The sequence below is a fragment of the Leptodactylus fuscus genome, chromosome 4 (assembly GCF_031893055.1).
Source record: "Leptodactylus fuscus isolate aLepFus1 chromosome 4, aLepFus1.hap2, whole genome shotgun sequence".
NCBI classification, from domain to species: Eukaryota; Metazoa; Chordata; class Amphibia; order Anura; family Leptodactylidae; genus Leptodactylus; species Leptodactylus fuscus.
In genome coordinates, this window is record NC_134268.1 from 41,243,783 (window position 1) to 41,248,782 (window position 5,000).

Genomic DNA, 5,000 nt, shown 5'->3' on the forward strand with positions numbered 1-5,000 from the left:
TGCTATGGAAATGAAGCCTGCTATTATTAAAAGTAAAAAGCCACAACGCTGGTGGCCACCACGCCCGCTGCGGCTGCAGCTGCTAAGAGTGATAGAGGTACGAATGAGAATACTAGGATTTTGCAAGGACTAAAGAGTGCAAGAGAGAAAGCGAATGTAAAAGAAGCAAGTGTGCAGTGTAAAAAGTGAATGTAAAAATGGCATAGAGGAGAGTGACCCCCTGCTGGTGGAAGTGAGGAAAAGCAAAAGCCTACAGCACCTGGTATTCCCAGGCGGTCTCCCATCCAAGTACTAACCAGGCCCGACCCTGCTTAGCTTCCAAGATCAGACGAGATTGAGTATGTTCAGGGTGGTGTGGCCGTAGGCAGAGACAGGCCTCTCACTTACTCCTCTTCTACTTTGCAGCCTGGCTGCCGGCAGCTCTTTGCACTACTCCACGCTAAGCCTTTTTCTTCACTTTTTGCCTTCTCTTAAGGGAACTTCATATTCCAGCAGGAGCAGTGCAAGGGCTGGGGGCGGCCCTTATACCCACAGGTGTGGTTCAGCAACCAGTCACAGGCCGCAGCCGCCCTCTTTCAAAAGGGCTGGGCGCAGGGTCTGCGCAGGGCTAAGAAACCATCCCGGGGGTGAAAGAAAGAGCAAGCTGGGCCGGAGCCCGTTGTCCAGGAGTCGGCTAAGGAAGAAGGTGAGATGGTTGCCCGTGCCTGGAAGCGAAGCTGCTTTTCAGTCGGCTTCTCTTTTCCTAGGGCGCGTTGCCTGCAAAGATGTTCAGCCTGTGTTGCCCTGTAAATTGGTCTGCAGGTTACTAGCTATGGCCTCCAGCCCGGCGGGAGGCCCAGATGCTATGGAAATGAAGCCTGCTATTATTAAAAGTAAAAAGCCACAACGCTGGTGGCCACCATGCCCGCTGCGGCTGCAGCTGCTAAGAGTGATAGCGGTACGAATGAGAATACTAGGATTTTGCAAGGACTAAAGAGTGCAAGAGAGAAAGCGAATGTAAAAGAAGCAAGTGTGCAGTGTAAAAAGTGAATGTAAAAATGGCATAGAGGAGAGTGACCCCCTGCTGGTGGAAGTGAGGAAAAGCAAAAGCCTACAGCACCTGGTATTCCCAGGCGGTCTCCCATCCAAGTACTAACCAGGCCCGACCCTGCTTAGCTTCCAAGATCAGGCGAGATCGGGCGTGTTCAGGGTGGTGTGGCTGTAGGCAGAGACAAGCCTCTCACTTACTCCTCTTCTACTTTGCAGCCTGGCTGACGGCAGCTCTTTGCACTACTCCACGCTAGGCCTTTTTCTTCACTTTTTGCCTTCTCTTAAGGGAACTTCATATTCCAGCAGGAGCAGTGCAAGGGCTGGGGGCGGCCCTTATACCCACAGGTGTGGTTCAGCAACCAGTCACAGGCCGCAGCCGCCCTCTTTCAAAAGGGCTGGGCGCAGGGTCTGCGCAGGGCTAAGAAACCATCCCGGGGGTGAAAGAAAGAGCAAGCTGGGCCGGAGCCCGTTGTCCAGGAGTCGGCTAAGGAAGAAGGTGAGATGGTTGCCCGTGCCTGGAAGCGAAGCTGCTTTTCAGTCGGCTTCTCTTTTCCTAGGGCACGTTGCCTGCAAAGATGTTCAGCCTGTGTTGCCCTGTAAATTGGTCTGCAGGTTACTAGCTATGGCCTCCAGCCCGGCGGGAGGCCCAGATGCTATGGAAATGAAGCCTGCTATTATTAAAAGTAAAAAGCCACAACGCTGGTGGCCACCATGCCCGCTGCGGCTGCAGCTGCTAAGAGTGATAGCGGTACGAATGAGAATACTAGGATTTTGCAAGGACTAAAGAGTGCAAGAGAGAAAGCGAATGTAAAAGAAGCAAGTGTGCAGTGTAAAAAGTGAATGTAAAAATGGCATAGAGGAGAGTGACCTCCTGCTGGTGGAAGTGAGGAAAAGCAAAAGCCTACAGCACCTGGTATTCCCAGGTGGTCTCCCATCCAAGTACTAACCAGGCCCGACCCTGCTTAGCTTCCGAGATCAGACGAGATCGGGTATGTTCAGGGTGGTGTGGCCGTAGGCAGAGACAGGCCTCTCACTTACTCCTCTTCTACTTTGCAGTCTGGCTGCCAGCAGCTCTTTGCACTACTCCACGCTAGGCCTTTTTCTTCACTTTTTGCCTTCTCTTAAGGGAACTTCATATTCCAGCAGGAGCAGTGCAAGGGCTGGGGGCGGCCCTTATACCCACAGGTGTGGTTCAGCAACCAGTCACAGGCCGCAGCCGCCCTCTTTCAAAAGGGCTGGGCGCAGGGTCTGCGCAGGGCTAAGAAACCATCCCGGGGGTGAAAGAAAGAGCAAGCTGGGCCGGAGCCCGTTGTCCAGGAGTCGGCTAAGGAAGAAGGTGAGATGGTTGCCCGTGCCTGGAAGCGAAGCTGCTTTTCAGTCGGCTTCTCTTTTCCTAGGGCACGTTGCCTGCAAAGATGTTCAGCCTGTGTTGCCCTGTAAATTAGTCTGCAGGTTACTAGCTATGGCCTCCAGCCCGGCGGGAGGCCCAGATGCTATGGAAATGAAGCCTGCTATTATTAAAAGTAAAAAGCCACAACGCTGGTGGCCACCATGCCCGCTGCGGCTGCAGCTGCTAAGAGTGATAGCGGTACGAATGAGAATACTAGGATTTTGCAAGGACTAAAGAGTGCAAGAGAGAAAGCGAATGTAAAAGAAGCAAGTGTGCAGTGTAAAAAGTGAATGTAAAAATGGCATAGAGGAGAGTGACCCCCTGCTGGTGGAAGTGAGGAAAAGCAAAAGCCTACAGCACCTGGTATTCCCAGGCGGTCTCCCATCCAAGTACTAACCAGGCCCGACCCTGCTTAGCTTCCGAGATCAGATGAGATCGGGCATGTTCAGGGTGGTGTGGCCGTAGGCAGAGACAAGCCTCTCACTTACTCCTCTTCTACTTTGCAGTCTGGCTGCCGGCAGCTCTTTGCACTACTCCACGCTAGGCCTTTTTCTTCACTTTTTGCCTTCTCTTAAGGGAACTTCATATTCCAGCAGGAGCAGTGCAAGGGCTGGGGGCGGCCCTTATACCCACAGGTGTGGTTCAGCAACCAGTCACAGGCCGCAGCCACTCTCTTTCAAAAGGGCTGGGCGCAGGGTCTGCGCAGGGCTAAGAAACCATCCCGGGGGTGAAAGAAAGAGCAAGCTGGGCCGGAGCCCGTTGTCCAGGAGTCGGCTAAGGAAGAAGGTGAGATGGTTGCCCGTGCCTGGAAGCGAAGCTGCTTTTCAGTCGGCTTCTCTTTTCCTAGGGCGCGTTGCCTGCAAAGATGTTCAGCCTGTGTTGCCCTGTAAATTGGTCTGCAGGTTACTAGCTATGGCCTCCAGCCCGGCGGGCGGCCCAGATGCTATGGAAATGAAGCCTGCTATTATTAAAAGTAAAAAGCCACAACGCTGGTGGCCACCATGCCCGCTGCGGCTGCAGCTGCTAAGAGTGATAGCGGTACGAATGAGAATACTAGGATTTTGCAAGGACTAAAGAGTGCAAGAGAGAAAGCGAATGTAAAAGAAGCAAGTGTGCAGTGTAAAAAGTGAATGTAAAAATGGCATAGAGGAGAGTGACCCCCTGCTGGTGGAAGTGAGGAAAAGCAAAAGCCTACAGCACCTGGTATTCCCAGACGGTCTCCCATCCAAGTACTAACCAGGCCCGACCCTGCTTAGCTTCCAAGATCAGACGAGATCGGGCGTGTTCAGGGTGGTGTGGCCGTAGGCAAAGACAAGCCTCTCACTTACTCCTCTTCTACTTTGCAGCCTGGCTGACGGCAGCTCTTTGCACTACTCCACGCTAGGCCTTTTTCTTCACTTTTTGCCTTCTCTTAAGGGAACTTCATATTCCAGCAGGAGCAGTGCAAGGGCTGGGGGCGGCCCTTATACCCACAGGTGTGGTTCAGCAACCAGTCACAGGCCGCAGCCGCCCTCTTTCAAAAGGGCTGGGCGCAGGGTCTGCGCAGGGCTAAGAAACCATCCCGGGGGTGAAAGAAAGAGCAAGCTGGGCCGGAGCCCGTTGTCCAGGAGTCGGCTAAGGAAGAAGGTGAGATGGTTGCCCGTGCCTGGAAGCGAAGCTGCTTTTCAGTCGGCTTCTCTTTTCTTAGGGCGCGTTGCCTGCAAAGATGTTCAGCCTGTGTTGCCCTGTAAATTGGTCTGCAGGTTACTAGCTATGGCCTCCAGCCCGGCGGGAGGCCCAGATGCTATGGAAATGAAGCCTGCTATTATTAAAAGTAAAAAGCCACAACGCTGGTGGCCACCATGCCCGCTGCGGCTGCAGCTGCTAAGAGTGATAGCGGTACGAATGAGAATACTAGGATTTTGCAAGGACTAAAGAGTGCAAGAGAGAAAGCGAATGTAAAAGAAGCAAGTGTGCAGTGTAAAAAGTGAATGTAAAAATGGCATAGAGGAGAGTGACCCCCTGCTGGTGGAAGTGAGGAAAAGCAAAAGCCTACAGCACCTGGTATTCCCAGGCGGTCTCCCATCCAAGTACTTACCAGGCCCGACCCTGCTTAGCTTCCGAGATCAGACGAGATCGGGTATGTTCAGGGTGGTGTGGCCGTAGGCAGAGACAGGCCTCTCACTTACTCCTCTTCTACTTTGCAGTCTGGCTGCCAGCAGCTCTTTGCACTACTCCACGCTAGGCCTTTTTCTTCACTTTTTGCCTTCTCTTAAGGGAACTTCATATTCCAGCAGGAGCAGTGCAAGGGCTGGGGGCGGCCCTTATACCCACAGGTGTGGTTCAGCAACCAGTCACAGGCCGCAGCCGCCCTCTTTCAAAAGGGCTGGGCGCAGGGTCTGCGCAGGGCTAAGAAACCATCCCGGGGGTGAAAGAAAGAGCAAGCTGGACAACTCCCATCCAAGTACTAACCAGGCCCGACCCTGCTTAGCTTCCAAGATCAGACGAGATATGGCGTGTTCAGGGTGGTGTGGCCGTAGGCAGAGACAGGCCTCTCACTTACTCCTCTTCTACTTTGCAACCTGGCTGCCGGTAGCTCTTT

General features: G+C 53.3%; 6 non-coding genes across 6 annotated transcripts; all 6 read right to left on the reverse strand.

The window, feature by feature from the left end:
- Positions 1-247: 247 nt before the first annotated feature.
- LOC142201891 (5S ribosomal RNA) lies at positions 248-366 on the reverse strand. The gene has a single exon (XR_012715775.1). It is a non-coding gene; the product is annotated as a 5S ribosomal RNA (ribosomal RNA).
- Positions 367-1,087: 721 nt separating this feature from the next.
- Positions 1,088-1,206, reverse strand: LOC142202014 (5S ribosomal RNA). The gene has a single exon (XR_012715893.1). It is a non-coding gene; the product is annotated as a 5S ribosomal RNA (ribosomal RNA).
- A 721-nt stretch (positions 1,207-1,927) lies between these two features.
- Positions 1,928-2,046, reverse strand: LOC142201870 (5S ribosomal RNA). Its single transcript, XR_012715756.1, has one exon. It is a non-coding gene; the product is annotated as a 5S ribosomal RNA (ribosomal RNA).
- A 721-nt stretch (positions 2,047-2,767) lies between these two features.
- On the reverse strand, positions 2,768-2,886 carry LOC142201632 (5S ribosomal RNA). Its single transcript, XR_012715556.1, has one exon. It is a non-coding gene; the product is annotated as a 5S ribosomal RNA (ribosomal RNA).
- A 721-nt stretch (positions 2,887-3,607) lies between these two features.
- On the reverse strand, positions 3,608-3,726 carry LOC142201884 (5S ribosomal RNA). The gene has a single exon (XR_012715768.1). It is a non-coding gene; the product is annotated as a 5S ribosomal RNA (ribosomal RNA).
- Positions 3,727-4,447: 721 nt separating this feature from the next.
- Positions 4,448-4,566, reverse strand: LOC142201650 (5S ribosomal RNA). The gene has a single exon (XR_012715574.1). It is a non-coding gene; the product is annotated as a 5S ribosomal RNA (ribosomal RNA).
- Positions 4,567-5,000: the final 434 nt, after the last annotated feature.